Source organism: Bos mutus, chromosome 2 (assembly GCF_027580195.1).
Source record: "Bos mutus isolate GX-2022 chromosome 2, NWIPB_WYAK_1.1, whole genome shotgun sequence".
In the NCBI taxonomy this organism is placed as follows: Eukaryota; Metazoa; Chordata; class Mammalia; order Artiodactyla; family Bovidae; genus Bos; species Bos mutus.
Window position 1 is genome coordinate 24,075,378 of NC_091618.1, and position 14,928 is coordinate 24,090,305.

The 14,928-nt window shown below is 41.3% G+C and overlaps 1 protein-coding gene across 1 annotated transcript in view; it reads left to right on the forward strand.

The window, feature by feature from the left end:
- Nucleotides 1-1,450: 1,450 nt before the first annotated feature.
- SCG2 (secretogranin II) overlaps nt 1,451-14,928 on the forward strand; it is a 29,786-nt gene continuing 16,308 nt past the window's right edge. The window contains exon 1 of the mRNA XM_005901633.2: nt 1,451-1,569. The gene's annotated coding sequence lies outside the window, so the exon portion shown is untranslated. The remainder of the gene's footprint in view (nt 1,570-14,928) is intronic.

A 14,928-nucleotide genomic window follows, 5' to 3' on the forward strand; every position in this document is an offset into this window, starting at 1 on the left:
ATCAGGGCCTTTTGCAATGAGTCAGCTTTTTGCATCAGGTGGCCAAAGTAGTGGAGCTTCAGCCTCAGCATCAGTCCTTCCAATGAATATTCTGGATTGATTTCATTTAGGATTGACTGGTTTGATCTCCTTGCAGTCCAAGGGACTCTTAAGAGTCTTCTCAAACACCACAGTTCAAAAGCATCAATTCTTCAGTGTTCAATGTTCTATATGGTCCAGTTCTCACATCCCTACGTGACTACTGGAAAAATCATAGCTTTGACTTATGGACCTTTGTCGGCAAAGTAATGTCTCTGCTTTTTAATACACTGTCTATGTTTGTCATTGCTTTTCTTCCAAGGAGCAAGCGTCTTTTAATTTCATGGCTGCAGTCAGCATCTGCAGTGATTTTGGAGCCCAAGAAAATAAAGTCTGTCACTGCTTCTATCCTTCCCATCTATTTGCCATGAAGTGATGGCACCACATCCATGATCTTAGTTTTTTGAATGCTGAGTTTTAAGCCAGCTTTTTCACTCTCCTTTTTCTCTTTCATCAAGAGGCTCTTTAGTTCCTCTTAGCTTTCTGCCATAAGGGTGGTGTCATCTGCATATCTGAGGTAATTGATATTTCTCCCAGCAATCTTGAATCCAACTTCTGCTTCATCTAGCCTGGCATTTTGCATGATATACTTTGCATATAAATTAAATAAGTAGGGTGACAATACACCACCTTGACAGACCCTTTCCCAATTTGGAACCAGTCGGTTGTTCCATGTCTGGTTCTAACTGTTGCTTCTTGATTTGCATACAGATTTCTCAGGAGGCAAGTCAGGTGTTCTGGTATTCCTATCTCTTTCAGAATTTTCCAGTTTGTTGTGATCCACACAGTCAAAGAGTTTAGCATAGTCAATGAAGCATAAATAGATGTTTTTTCTGGTATTCTCTTGTTTTTTTTGTTTCTTCTAGGACTTCCCTTGTAGCTCATTTGGTAAAGAATCTGCCTGCAGTATAGGAGACTGGGGTTTGATCTCTGGGTTGGGAAGGTTCCCTGGAGAGGGAAATGTCAACCCACTCCAGTATCCTTGCCTGGAAAATCTCATGGACACAGGAGCCTGGTGGGCTGCAGTCTATGGGGTTGCAGAGAGTCAGGCACGACTGAGTGACTAACACTTATTTACTTACTTATTTGCTTTTTCTATGACCCAACAGATGTTGGCAATTTAATCTCTAGTTCTTCTGCCTTTTCTAAATCCAGCTTGAGCAACTGGGAGTTCTCTGTTGACGTATTGTTGAAGCCTCACTTGGAGAATTTTGAGCATTACTTTGCTACCATGTGAAATGAGTGCGATTGTGCAATAGTTTGAACATTCTTTGGCACTGCCCTTTGGGATTGGAATGAAAACTGACCTTTTCCAGTCCTGTGGCCACTGCTGAGTTTTCCAAATTTGCTGGCATATTGAGTGCAGTACTTTCACAGCATTATGTCTTAAGATCTGAAATAGTTCAGCTGGAATTCCATCACCTTCACTTTGTTCCTAGTGATGCTTCCTAAGGCCTGCTTGACTTTGCACTCCAGGATATTTGACTCTAGGTGAGTGATTACACCATCGTGATTATCTGGGTCATGAAGATCTTTTTTTGCATAGTTCTTCTGTGTATTCTTGCCACCTCTTCTTAATATCTTCTGCTTCTGTTAGGGCCATACCATTTCTGTCTTTTCGGGTACGCCACTAATAGAGAGATTGCAAATCAATGTGACAGAGAATGCAGTGATATTTGCAATTGTGAAATGTAGCCATGGAGTGATATCAGTCTGCATTGTATTACTATGTCCAAAGTTAACACAAACATAGTCACTATTTGGCAGTTTTGGCAATTTCTTGTTTTGCTTTGAGAGCAGAGCCTCAGGCTGTTGAAGGAAATGGTTTCAGGGCCTTTTTCAAAGTCACTGCCAGTGAAGTTGTTGAACTGCAGCTATCATTATTCTGATTAACAATTCAAAACCTCAATCTGAATTATTCATGATGTTTAAATAACTTATCAACATGAACAAAAGTGATGTGAAACTGTTGCAATTAGAAAATCTTACTTAAAGCTTGTAGACAAATATTGTTAATTAAGTAATATTGCCTGCTGGAGATGGAGTTTCCAGGAACCAGAAAGAAATTAGAGAAGTGAATGTCCAGCAAGAGTTGGGGGAAGGGCCCTTTGTGTAATCTCATGATTTAGAATGCTTGAGGAGGTATTAGCAGGAGTCTTAGCAGGCCTAATACTGCTTTAGGAGAGTCTAGTTAATTAGTAAAAAAATAAATTAAAAAAAGGTAGATTAGAATTCTTTCAACTCTCAATTACTTGCTGGAAGACTTACAGAAATAGTGGTTCTGGTACAAAAATGAAGGTAGCAGAGTGTTCACCTACAGGGAGGAGAACTAACCCAAGAGTGGATAGGACTAGAGTCTCAGGCCATCTCAAAAGCATGGCGTCTGAGCACCTAAAGGAATCCAAAAGATCCCTGATTCTATTTCATACACTGTTCCTCCATTTCCTCTGGGAGCCATATCGTTCTCAGATCCTCAAAAATGAGGAAGAGGTTAAGGGAGATAGGAGACAACTCTGCAAAAAAGTATGTAAAAAAAAAAAAAAGTTTATCAGGTGCTAGTGAGACTGAGCTTCCCAGGTGGCACCAGTGGTAAAGACCCTGCCTGCCAATACAAGAGACGTAAGAAACCCACGTTTGATCCCTTGGGTCTGGAAGATCCCCTGGAGAAGGGCACAGCAGCCCATTCCAGTATTCTTGCCTGGAGAATCCCATGGACAGCGAGCCTGGCAGGCTACAGTACATAGGGTCACAAAGACTCGGACATGACTGAAGTGACTTAGCATGCACGGTGAGATTGAATCTGAGACGCCAAAGCCAAATGTTACCGATCTCTTATTTGTTTTTAATTAATTAATTTATTTAGCTGGTCTTGGTTGTGGCATGCAGGATCTTTAGTTGGGCCATGTGTGATCTAGGTCCCTGGCCAGGGATCAAACCTAACTCCCCTGCATTGGGACTTTGGGTTCTTAGCCACTGGACCACCAGGGAAGTCCCTTTCTTAATTTTGAAAGAGCCCACGATCAGGCTGGCCGGGCAGAAAAGCAGGTGGAGGGTCATGGGTGGCACATTCGAGGCATGCACAAGGTGCTGGGAGAGCATAGCATGGGATGCAGCTCTCTGAGGTCCCAGAGGCTGAAGAAACGTAAGGTCACTGTTTTATGGCCCCCAACCATGCTGGGGGCCCACACGGGCAGAACAGATAAGTGACTCTACCAGTCAGTGCTCTTGGTTTCCAGCCACACATACCAGATGCTGGTTAACTTAAGCAGCAATGAACAATGGGAATTATACTTATTTTTTACTTTAATTTTTATTTATGTATTTTTGACTGTGTTGGGTCTTCCTTGCTGTGCTTGGATTTCTTTAGTTGCAGCAAGTGGCGGCTACTCTTCATTGCGGTGCACGGGCTTCTCATCTCAGTGGCTTCTCTTGGTGTGGCTCACAGACTCTAGAGCCTGGACTTAGTAGTTGTGGCATGCAGGCTTAGTTGCCTTGTGGCACATGGGATCTTCCCGGACTAGGGATTGAACCCACGTTCCCTGCATTGGCAGGCAGATTTTTAACCTCTGTACTGGCAGTGAGAAGTCCAGCAATGGGAAGTACAGAGGCAGGCTTGGCAAACTGGCAAAACCAGGGGAGTTGGGAAGATAAGATCAAGGCAGAGGCACTTCACCATACTGGTTAGTGTAGGTAGCCACCGTTGGTATCTTCCCAAATAAGACATTTGTCATGATGCCACTGGACTCTGTTCCACATCTTTGAAAACCTCTTAACTGCTCCTGCTTCACTGAAACTCTTACCAAGATGCCAACTGCTCAGTGCTGATTGGCTAAGTTGAGTCAAATGCCCCAAACCCATATGCCATGAACCAAAACCAACATGTTTTACTAGTGTGACTCCTGTCCAAGCCTGCCTTCCACTTATCTGGGAATTCTCTCAGATGCTAAGGATGTCTGATTCCTGGGTAGCTAACCTTTTCACTGGCATCCTTTTTTCAGCCCAAGGCCTTGTCCTTCAGCTGTGGAGTATTAGGGCTGGCTGCATGAGCAACAGGATACTTGTAAGCACCTTCCTTTTGGGAGATACCTTGCTTCTCTTCTGAAAAAGCTTCTGCTATTATCACTCTCTTCAACTATTATCTCTACGAGTTGAGAAGAAAACATGTTCTCCAGGATACATTGTCCTATCCAGACATTTTGAACTTCTCAACTAAAATTCTAACATGAATCTCTTTGGTACTTCCCTGGGAGTCCAGTGGTTAGGACTCAGCACTTCCAGTGCAGGGACATGGCTTCAGTCACTGGTTGGGGAACTAAGATCCCATGTGCTGTGTGGCATGGTCAAAAATAAATGAAAAACTCTGACACAGATCTCTTAAGGAGCTAATTCTACAAGGACCAAGAAAGGAGCCAGACTGTCACTCCTCCTCCCTGTGTTGCTACCCTACCGTTCTGATTCACTCTTGCCCTTCTGATAGAGCCAAGGTAGTGCATATCTGTGAACCAACTGTATGAGTTTGCTGGGGCTGCTCTAACAAAGTACCACAAACTGCATGGCAGACACAATAGAAATTTATCTCATAGTTATGAAGGTTGGAAGTCTAAGATCAAGGTGTCAGCAAGGTTGGTTTCTTCTGAGGCTGCGATGAAGTTTCCTCCATACCTCCCTCCTAATTTTCTGTTAGTTTCATGACAGTCTTTGGTGTTCCTTGGTTTATAAATGCATCACCCTTATTGCTGCTTCATGTTCACACAGCCTTCTCCCTGCACATGTCTGTCTCCAAATTCGCCCCTTTTAAAGTACGGTAGTCATAATGGATTATGGATGGATTCTGTTCCAGCATGACCTCATCTTAACTAATTATATCCTCAGTAGCTCTTTTTCCAAATAAGTTCTCATTCTAAGGTATGGGAGGTTAGGACTGCAACATACGAATTTGGGGGAACATAACTGAACCCATAACTCCAGCTAGCTAATCTACCAGTCAGATTAATAAACTGTTCTGATTAGGAAAATTTAGCCAGAGTTTAGTAAAAAATGCGGTTAATGAATAAGCTTATTTTCTGGTCAGCAGAAATGGAAAGTTCTATGTTGTAAAACGCATGGCCAAATCAAAAATCCTTGAGTACGATATAAGCAATGTATTGTACTTGAGCATGCTAAATTAAAACTTGAAACAAACCAACCAACAAGTGAACAAGCCAATAGAAAGAACAAACCTAAATAGCTCTTGGGAAGGTCTGGTCTATGGTCTAAACAGAACACTTCAATTGAATCTTAGAGAACTTAGATGGAGTACATCTACTCCATCAGTACCTGATTTCAGTAATATCTATTGAGTGGATCCATGCTATAAAGGGAGCATATACATTTCTAATAGAATTAGAAAATTGTAATTTTAAAGCACTCCTTTTATTAATCCATCAAATACCTTTTGTGTTTACCATTTTAAAACTAAGTTGCTCTGCTGAGTTTTAAGACTCTTCATTTTCTGGCCTCACCAAGCCTATCTGAACTTATTTCATACTTTTCCAACTATTTTCTGCTCTAGTCAGATTCCTTCCTTATACCAGATACTAATCATTGTCATCCTGTCCCATCACTTCATGGCAAATAGATGGGGAAACAATGGAAACGGTGACAGACTTTATTTTCTTGGGCTCCAAAATCACTGCAGATGGTGACTTCAGCCATGAAATTAAAAGATGCTTGTTCCTTGGAAGATAAACTATGACCAACCTAGACCGCATATTAGAAAGGAGAGACATTACTTTACTGAAAAAGGTCCATCTAGTCAAAGCTATGGTTTTTCCAGTGGTCATGTATGGATGTGAGAGTTGGACTGTGAAGAAAGCTGAGTGTCAAAGAATTGATGCTTTTGAACTGTGGTGTTGGAGAAGACTCTTGAGAGTCCCTTGGACTGCAAGGAGATCCAACCAGTCCATTCTGAAGGAAGTCGGTTCTGAATCTTCATTTGAAGGACTGAAGTTGAAGCTGAAACTCCAATACTTTGGCCACCTGATGTGAAGAATTGACTCATTGGAAAAAACCCTGATGCTGGGAAAGACTGAAGGCAGGAGGAGAAGGGGATGACAGAGGCTGAGATGGTTGGATGGCATCACCAACTAAATGGACATGAGTTTGAGTAAGCTCCAGGAGTTGGTGATGGACAGGGAAGCCTGGCGTGCTGCAGTCATGGGGTTGCAAAGAGTCGGACACGACTGAGCAACTGAACAACAACAATCATTGCCTGAGTTCTTCAGCCTCTATTATTTCTCTTCTCCTGTTACAATCTTTCCATACCCTTAAGGCTTCATTCAAGTACATGTAACCTTTCTCCTTCTTGTTATGTTATGGTTGGTGAACTTTCCCTTTGAAATCTAAATGGCTCCAAATGTCTCAATTGTGTTGTGAACTAAAATTTGCCACTTTGTCAATGCTTCAGTCATGACACCATAGAAAGTTTATGTTTCTTGACTGAGGGGATATGGCTTTATATACATCCCTTGAATCTCCCTCAATTTCAGATTAACATTGGACACAATCAGCCATCAATGAGTCCTTAATTGGAAGTCATTTTTTTTTAGTTAAAACCTTGACTTTTCTTCCCAAACACCATGGTTGTGGATGTAGGACTAGAGAAACTACTATGGTGTCTTTGAGAAAACTCTATAGGATCAATATCTAGCAGACCATGCACTCTGATAACAATAATGTGATAATATGAGAAATGAAAGATTTAAAAATAAATGAGCTAAGAAGTATGGCATTGAAAAGGGAGTAGAATAGAAAGGAATTTCCTTGATATAAATGAACTTATTTACAAAACAGAAACAGACTCACAGAATTAGAGGACAAACTTATGGTTACCAGGGGAAATGATGGGGGAAGAGATAGTTGGGGCATTTGGGATCAATGTGTACACACTCCTATATTGAAAATGGACAACCAGCAAGGACCTACTGTACAGCACAGGGAACTCTGCTCAATGTTATGCAGCCACCTAGATGGGAGGGGAGTTTGGGGGAGAATGGATACATGTGTATGTATGGCCGAGTCCCTTTACTATCCACCTGAAACTATCACAACATTGTTAATTGGCTATACTCCAACATAAATAAATAGTTTAAAAAAAATGAATAAGATTACTATGGGAAATAAAAGATGAACAGATACTAAAAGAGAAAGTGATTTTCTTATCTTGATTAAACTTTATGTCCCCCAAACCTTTGGCAAATATATGTAATACAGAAACTATAATGTATTACATCTAAGATCAGAAAAGACAAAGAAAGATCTTTATACCAGCCCTTGTTTTCACAATACTGAAGGTCCTGGCCCATATGAAAGTGATATAAGGTCTTAGGAAAACAAAAAAAAGCTATTGTTATTTGCAGACAACATACACTAATCTAAAACAGTGCAATTGTATCAGCATACAAACTCTTTGAACTAACAAAGGGATTCAGTAAGTTTAAGCATATAAAATTAAATTGCAAATAGCAATCAATTTTTTCTGTGCTACTGCTATACTAGTACCAAATATAACAAAATGAAAATTTAAATACCACTTATAATAACAACCAAACCCATAAAGCATTTAGGAATTAATTTTGTGCAAAGACACAAAAATTTTGAAACGAAATACATTGAAAATTATATAAATAAATGAATAACCATTTATTTGGCTGTAATGATGTAAATTCTCTAAAAATTAATCTTTAAATTTAATGAATATCATTCAACTTTCTAGTTGTACATTAAAAAGAACTTGGTAAATCTATAAAATTTATTTCATTGAAGGAAGATCCAAGAATATCTAAGTTGACTTTTAAAATATTGAGGGAATACTAGACTTTCCAGAAATCAAAATGTACTACAAAACTATTACAATAAAAAAGTAAGGCATATGCTCAAGAACAAATACATACACTAGTGAAATACGATGAAAAGGTGAGAGTCCTGCAAATATACAGAATGTCATATACCACAATAAATATGGCACCATAAATCAATGGGGAGTTGACAGACAGATGGTTTAGCAGGTCAGATTGAGAAAGGTGGCTCCTTACATGGAGAAAAATAAAACTGGATTTTTACTAATACCACAACCAAAGATGAACCTTAAAGAGATTAAGACCTAAACATAAATAGGAAAACTATTAAGAGTAAAAAAAAAAAATCTTTGTCACACAGGGTAAAGGAAATCTTTTAAAATAAAACCTTGAATGAATACCTTAGGATAAAAAAAAATGTTAAATTCAAGGACATCCAAATTAAGGATTTATGTTCATCAAAGAACACTATAGACAAAGTTAATAGATGGCAGAATGGGATAAGAGACTTGCAGTGTTTAACACTGACGAGGGATGAATATTTACAAGACAGCAAACACAAAAGAAAAATAGGCAAAGGATAGAAATAGAAAATTTAATCAGAAGAGGAAATCCAAAAAGCCATCAAACATATGGAAGGTTGCTCAGACTCATTAGCAATCAGAAAAAAGCAAATTAAAATAATGAGATAACACTTTATACATATTAGTTTGGCAAAAAGTGGGAGGCTGGAAAATGCCAAAGGCTTGGCTAGGATGGGAATGTGAAGATAGAGGAGTTCTTTAGAGCCTCTGGAAAGCAATCTGGCCATTAGAAAAATAAGAACATGTTCAGATATAAGGGGATACACATAGGGATGCCTTCGAAAACACTGTTCACAATAATAGAGAGTTGGAAGCAAGCAGAGGCTCTATCACTGAGTCAGTGACCAGGTAGGTGTGGGCATTCATAACGTACAGATTAGATGCATGCAAAGTAACTAAATCGTACAGTGATGAGTGAAAAAAAAAAGTGAAAAAAAACCAGTGTATAATACAATGTACATAAAAATACATACATACTGTACAATAAAGCCCATTTTGTATGAATACAAACAAGCAAGAAAAATTAGCATTAAACACATTAGTGTGCTTGCCTATGGGGAAGTGGTCAGAGTTAGGAATGGGAATGGAGAATGAGGATAAAGGGAACTATCAAAAAAAAACTTGCCTTCTGGGAGAAGCAAGCTACTTAATTGGGTTTAGAGAGAGGATCATTTGATGTGATGTTTTCAGGCTGTCAATTAGGAAACAACAGGCGAGGTGTTTGGATGCGTCACCTCCCTGGGCTCATCTTCTCCGAGGCTGGAAATAGAAGCCGGAGCTTGGGAGCCTTCCTCCCACAGATGGGGTCAGAGGTGCTGGATGTTGGGCATCTAATTGGACATGCTGTGTCAGAAAGCAGAGCAGGGGTTTCCAAAGAAACGCTCAGGATGTATGTTTAGCCTCTGTGACGCATTTTAAAGGGAAAGCAAGAAGGAAGGCAACACTCGCATCCTGTGATTAAGCTCTGGGTGTTGGCTATCAGAGCTGTTATTTTACAGTTACAGCTACGTCAACCATCACTCAGACTGTGTTCCTAAATGCCCTTGGGTGTTAACGGAATGGACATATTTCCAGAAACACTCTGCAATGCCCTCAGGGCTTCCTGAAAACACAGATGCCTTCTTTCAGACAAATCTTAAAAGTAAACTCTTATTATAATCAACAATTCTCTGTTACCTATTCAAAGTTGCTGAAAGACTAGATCTTACATGTTCTCACCACAAAAAAAGAAATGATAATTATGTGATGTGATAGAAGGTGTTTGTTCATGTTACGGTGGCAATCTCTGAAATAGATAAATATATCAAATCAACACTTTAAACTTATACAGTGTTTATCTCAATTATATTGCAATAAGAAATAAATAATAAAACATAAACACACACAAAGTAAGTTCCTGACTACTTATGATTTTCTCCTTGGCAAAGTGGAGCCCCCATGCTCTGGCACCTCATTCATGTATGATTTAACCATCCTCATGTTGCCTGGGTGCTGAGATAAATGGCTATGGAGGCTCACTCAGGGTGGGGCATGTTATCATAAAATGCTGATTCAACAGCCAGTTTGGGGGACTTCCCTGGTGGTCCAGTAATTAAGAAGTTGCCTTCCAATACAGGGGGTGTGAGTTTGACCCCTGGTCAGGGAACTAAGATCCCACATGCCTTGCTGCCAAAAAGCCCAAACATAAGCAATATTGTGACAAATTCAATAAAGACTTAAAAAATGGCCACATCAAAAAAATTAAAAAAAAAAGAAATCAGAGAGTTTGACTATACTTCTTCAAGCTAGAAATTAAGAAAATAGAGTCAATACAATAGGAAATTGGGGTCCTTGTGAGTCTGTGAAAAGGGAACCTATTTCAACCTGGATATCAAGGATGGCTCCCATTAGAAGACGATGAGTAAAGGAAAGACTACACACTAAATGGAAGTTAATTACGAGGACTTAGGAGCCATGCTCCACATTCAGGACATGGCATGTGCAAAGGTCCTACAGTGGGAGAAAGCCCTGTGTGACTGAGGGGCAGAAAGGTAAGACTGGAGTGAAAGGAGGTGGAGCCTGAGAGGTAAGGAGGGACAGGCTCAACAGCAACTGCTGAGCAGAGCTAGAAATCAGGATATTAACTTGAGAGCAGTGGCTAGCCATTCAAGGAGTTTCAGTAGGGGATGGCCAAGAACCCCCATCCTGCCTGCTTGGTTGGTCTCTTACACTTGGCCTAGATATGAGCAGAGTCCTCCTCTGTGTGAGTGGATCCTGTTTCTCTCCTTCTAAATACTACTGTCACCATCAGTATTGCTGCATTCCTGATGTGGAGTATCGCTGATTTTCCCTACTTCACCCAGCAGATGAAACTTTCTTAGACAGACAACTGACTGATCATGCCTGCATTTGCCCCTCCTGGCTGCATTTCTGGTCTTCTGGTTTTCCTCTCTTAGTCCATGTGGCTGCCGTTTCAGCAGAGGAGCATTCTACTGAGGTTGCTTGAGTCAAATTTGCAAAATGTCGAATGACTTGATGAAAAGTGGCTTCTCTGTCAGGAAGTACTCTCTCCTTCTAAGACACTCCAACTAAAGAAAGAAAGAGTGGTGTGCAGAGGAGCACAGAGCTGGCTGTGTTTCCTATTGTTGTTTAATCGCTCAGTCATGTCTGACTCTGTAACTTTATGGACTGCAGCACAGCAGGCTTCCCTATCCTTAACTATCTCCTAGAGTTTGCTCAAACTCATGTCCATTGAGTTTGTGATGCCATCCAACTATCACTTCCTCTGTCATTCCCTTCTCCTCTTGCCTTCTATCTTTCCCAGCATCAGGGTCTTTTCCCAGTGAGTCAGCTCTTTGTATCAGGTGGCCAAATGCACAAATAACAAATCAGCAAGGCTTGCATGCAATCAGATGCAAAACCTAATTTGGATAAATTAGGTGAAAAGTCAATAGCTTTGTGTGTCCAATCGTGAAGTTGTAAGAGGATAAGTCCCACAATGGTCATGAGATTCATATCTCATTTCTAAGAGTCCTGTTTTTAAAATACAGAAGATTCTTGATCTTCTGCATCTGGTCCACCTGCCATCTCAACTGGATCTCACTTTTCTGTGGGTACTTCTAGATTATTTGCTTTGGTCTAAACTTAAGAGAGGGCTCCCCACGAGGCACTAGTGGTAAAGAACCTGCCTGCCAATGAAAGACATGTCAGGGGTTCCATCCCAGGGTTGGGAAGATCCTTTGGAGGAGGGCATGGGACCCCACTCCAGTATTTTTGCTTGGAGAATCCCATAGACAGAGACACCTGGCAGTTACAGTCCATAGGATCACACAGAGTTGGACACAACTGAAGCAACTTAGCATGCACACTTTCAAACTTAGGAGAAGAGCTTCCCAGGTGGCTCTAGTAGTGATAAAGAATTCGCCTGCCAGTGCAGGAGATGCAAGAGACATGGGTTCCATCCCTGGGTCAGCAAGATCCCCTGGAGTAGGAAATGGCAAACCACTCCAGTATTCTTGCCTGGAAAATTCCCTGGGCAGAGGAGCCTGGTGGGCTACAGTCCATGGGGAAACTTAGGAGACAACACATGAATGAATGAGTGAGAGTAGGAGGCACCGGGGCAGTGGAGGAATGCACCTTGAAGTAGCCTGGGGTGGGAAAAAGGGAGCAGTTGACAGTCCTCCCTGTGCTGTAGGAACCATGGTGCCACGGGGGCTGGATGTGCCACTTGGGCTGGAGGCACCTGGCAGAGCTTGGAAGCTCAACTTCAGGCAGCCTGTTAGAGGGCTCTTCCTAGTTGAAATATCGAGAAGCTTAAATACGAGTCATGCAATGGAAGGAACATAAGACTTGGAGAGAGAAGACTAATGTTTGGATCTCCGTTCTGCCACCCTCTATCTACCTCTGTGACTTTGGATAAAACGACAGAGATTTTCTCCCTCCTTGTAGAATAAGAAGGGGTGGGGTGGATTCTTCTCTGCTGGAGAGCTACCTTTGCTAGACGTGTGAGAGTCTCTTTCTGCTGACCTTGATCCCACTCAGGCTCCATCTGGAAGTCTCTAACCTCTTAGGCTCCCTCCCACCTCGAATTTGAGCTTCCCTTAGTTAAAAGCTCTGGCTGGAGGTGGTAAACGTTCTCATTAAAATGCAAATGAATTCTCTACACAGCTGCCCAAGTTGTTTTCCTCTGTGTTGTCATTTATTTCCTTTCTGTCCTTAGAAAGTAGGACAATAAAAAAGCCCAGCCCTTCCACCTGGCATTCCAAGGGGATGGGGTCCTCTACCAAGACTCTAGACTTGCTCTGCAACATCCTTCAGTCTGGGGGTGTGGTTAGGAGGCAGGCAGCTCCTCCCCTTAGTAAAAGCCTGAGCTTGGAATGTTGCTGGATATTTTTGCCATTATGTTTCTTCTCTGTAAAGTAAGAAAAAAGGACACCTGTCTCACAAGATTATTATAAGAATTAAGTATTATAAGTTATCTTAAAAATCTTTCTGTGGCTGTAACAGGAAAACATTTAATTAATGTTAGCTTTCATCACGACAATTCTATTTTTTCCTGCAGACCTGTTTTCTCCCCACCCTGTATGTGGCTCATGTTAGCATGAGCTTTATTTCTTCGAGGCCCTGTTTAAATGCCATCATATTCACGACTCCTTTCTTGAATTTGGGGAGAATTAATAACTTCTGTTTCTTGGCCTTTTCTTTGTGACTCTCTTGAGAATGTATTTTCTCTTCTTTTTTTGGCCACAAGAACTTATGCATGTGTCTCTGTCATCCACCTCCATAAACCCACCCTCACTGCCACCTACTAGGCTCTGAGCTATGAGAGGGCAGGGAACACAGCTCATTGCATCCTGAATAATTCAATCAGTTTACTAAACATTTGATGAATGAGCAAATGACTGAATGAATGCATGAGTGGAAGCTTACTCAAATGACATTTTCTGTCTTTCTCACAGATTGGTTTCATCAGAGAGCAAGGCTTCAGGAAACTCAAGTTTCAGTGTGATTGGTCCTCGTGGTCTTGCAGTCATGGAGAGAGACAGGGCTGCCAAGGAAGATGTAGGGATCCCAAACAAGTACAATTTCCTTTTCTTTAAAAAAAAAAACCCAAAACTTAACAATCCATCCTCTGTGGCCATGGTTTGTGTTGATGATGACAAGTAATCACAAGAGAGATGAGGACAAGCACAGCGTGATGAACATCTGATCAGTCTTGCTGGGTTTTGCAACCCTGAGTAATCATGGCTCTTGCAGGAGGGAATTGCTTCTCAGATTCACGGGGTGAAGTGGGAGTCCGAGGGAGACACATTCACCATGTAGCCTAAGTAAGGTCCAATTATACAAAACCAAGTGCCAGCAATGCCCAATTAGATTTAAACATGTTCAGTGGGGATTCCACTTATTTAAAAGACGATCACCAAATTCTTTAGCTTAAATTTGTTTTACTTACCTCATCATATTTGGGGGGTGGGATAAAATACTGAGACTATGAGGGTGAAAACTGTAATCTCAATTCTGATGGGGGGTTGGAGAGTTCTTATCAAGTCGGCATAATTGCCAGGTGCCAGCTCTCCTTCATGGTTTGCCCCAGGGCAGCAAACAGAAGTAGTAGAGGAGGCTTTGTGAGACTCTTTAGAAAGCTTTTCCATTTTCATGGCTTTGGGGAAATTGCCATCAGCGATACCACCAATGGGATGCTCAAAATTTTAGTTCTCTTACCCTCTATGTCTTACTCTGTATGAGAACTGACTCACTGGAAAAGACCCTGATGCTGGGAAAGATTGAGAGCAGGAGGAGAAGGGGATGATAGAGGATGAAATGGTTGGATGGCATTACCGACTCCATGGACATGAGTTTGAGTAAGTTTTGGGAGTTGGTGATGGACAGGGAAGCCTGGTATGCAACAGTCCATAGGGTTGCAAAGAGTTGAACACAACTGAGTGACTGAACTGAACTGAAATGACTCTCTATGTTATTTTCATGCTCCATTCCAGTAGTTTTTGTCAACTTCTCAGCATTCACTTTAATCAGACCTGGCAGGCTCATCCCAACTCTCCAGAAATTCAACAAAAGGCCTCTATCTCCAGTTTCCTGACCTTGAGCTCATTGATTTCTCCAGGTTCTACTTACCATGGAAACCCTTCTTTCAGAGGCTGCTCCTTTAACCTCTAACTTAGAACCTTTCTCTGGTCCAGTTCCCTGGTGTCCATGGTTGATGTAGGATGATTTTTCTTGGCTCTAATTTAGCCTTGAGCTGAACTGCTGCCTTACATTCTTAAATATTTCAAGATTTGGGACCTGGGGTAAACAGGGCCAGACTTGGTGTTCAGTCCAGGGTACCGGAAAGTCCATCTACCCCGAGTCCCTTGATTGCCTAGGAAACAGAGGTCAGCCTATCTCTTTTCTTTTTCTCCCTTAAGCAGGGGCTGGTTATTATAGAAGAAAAGGGT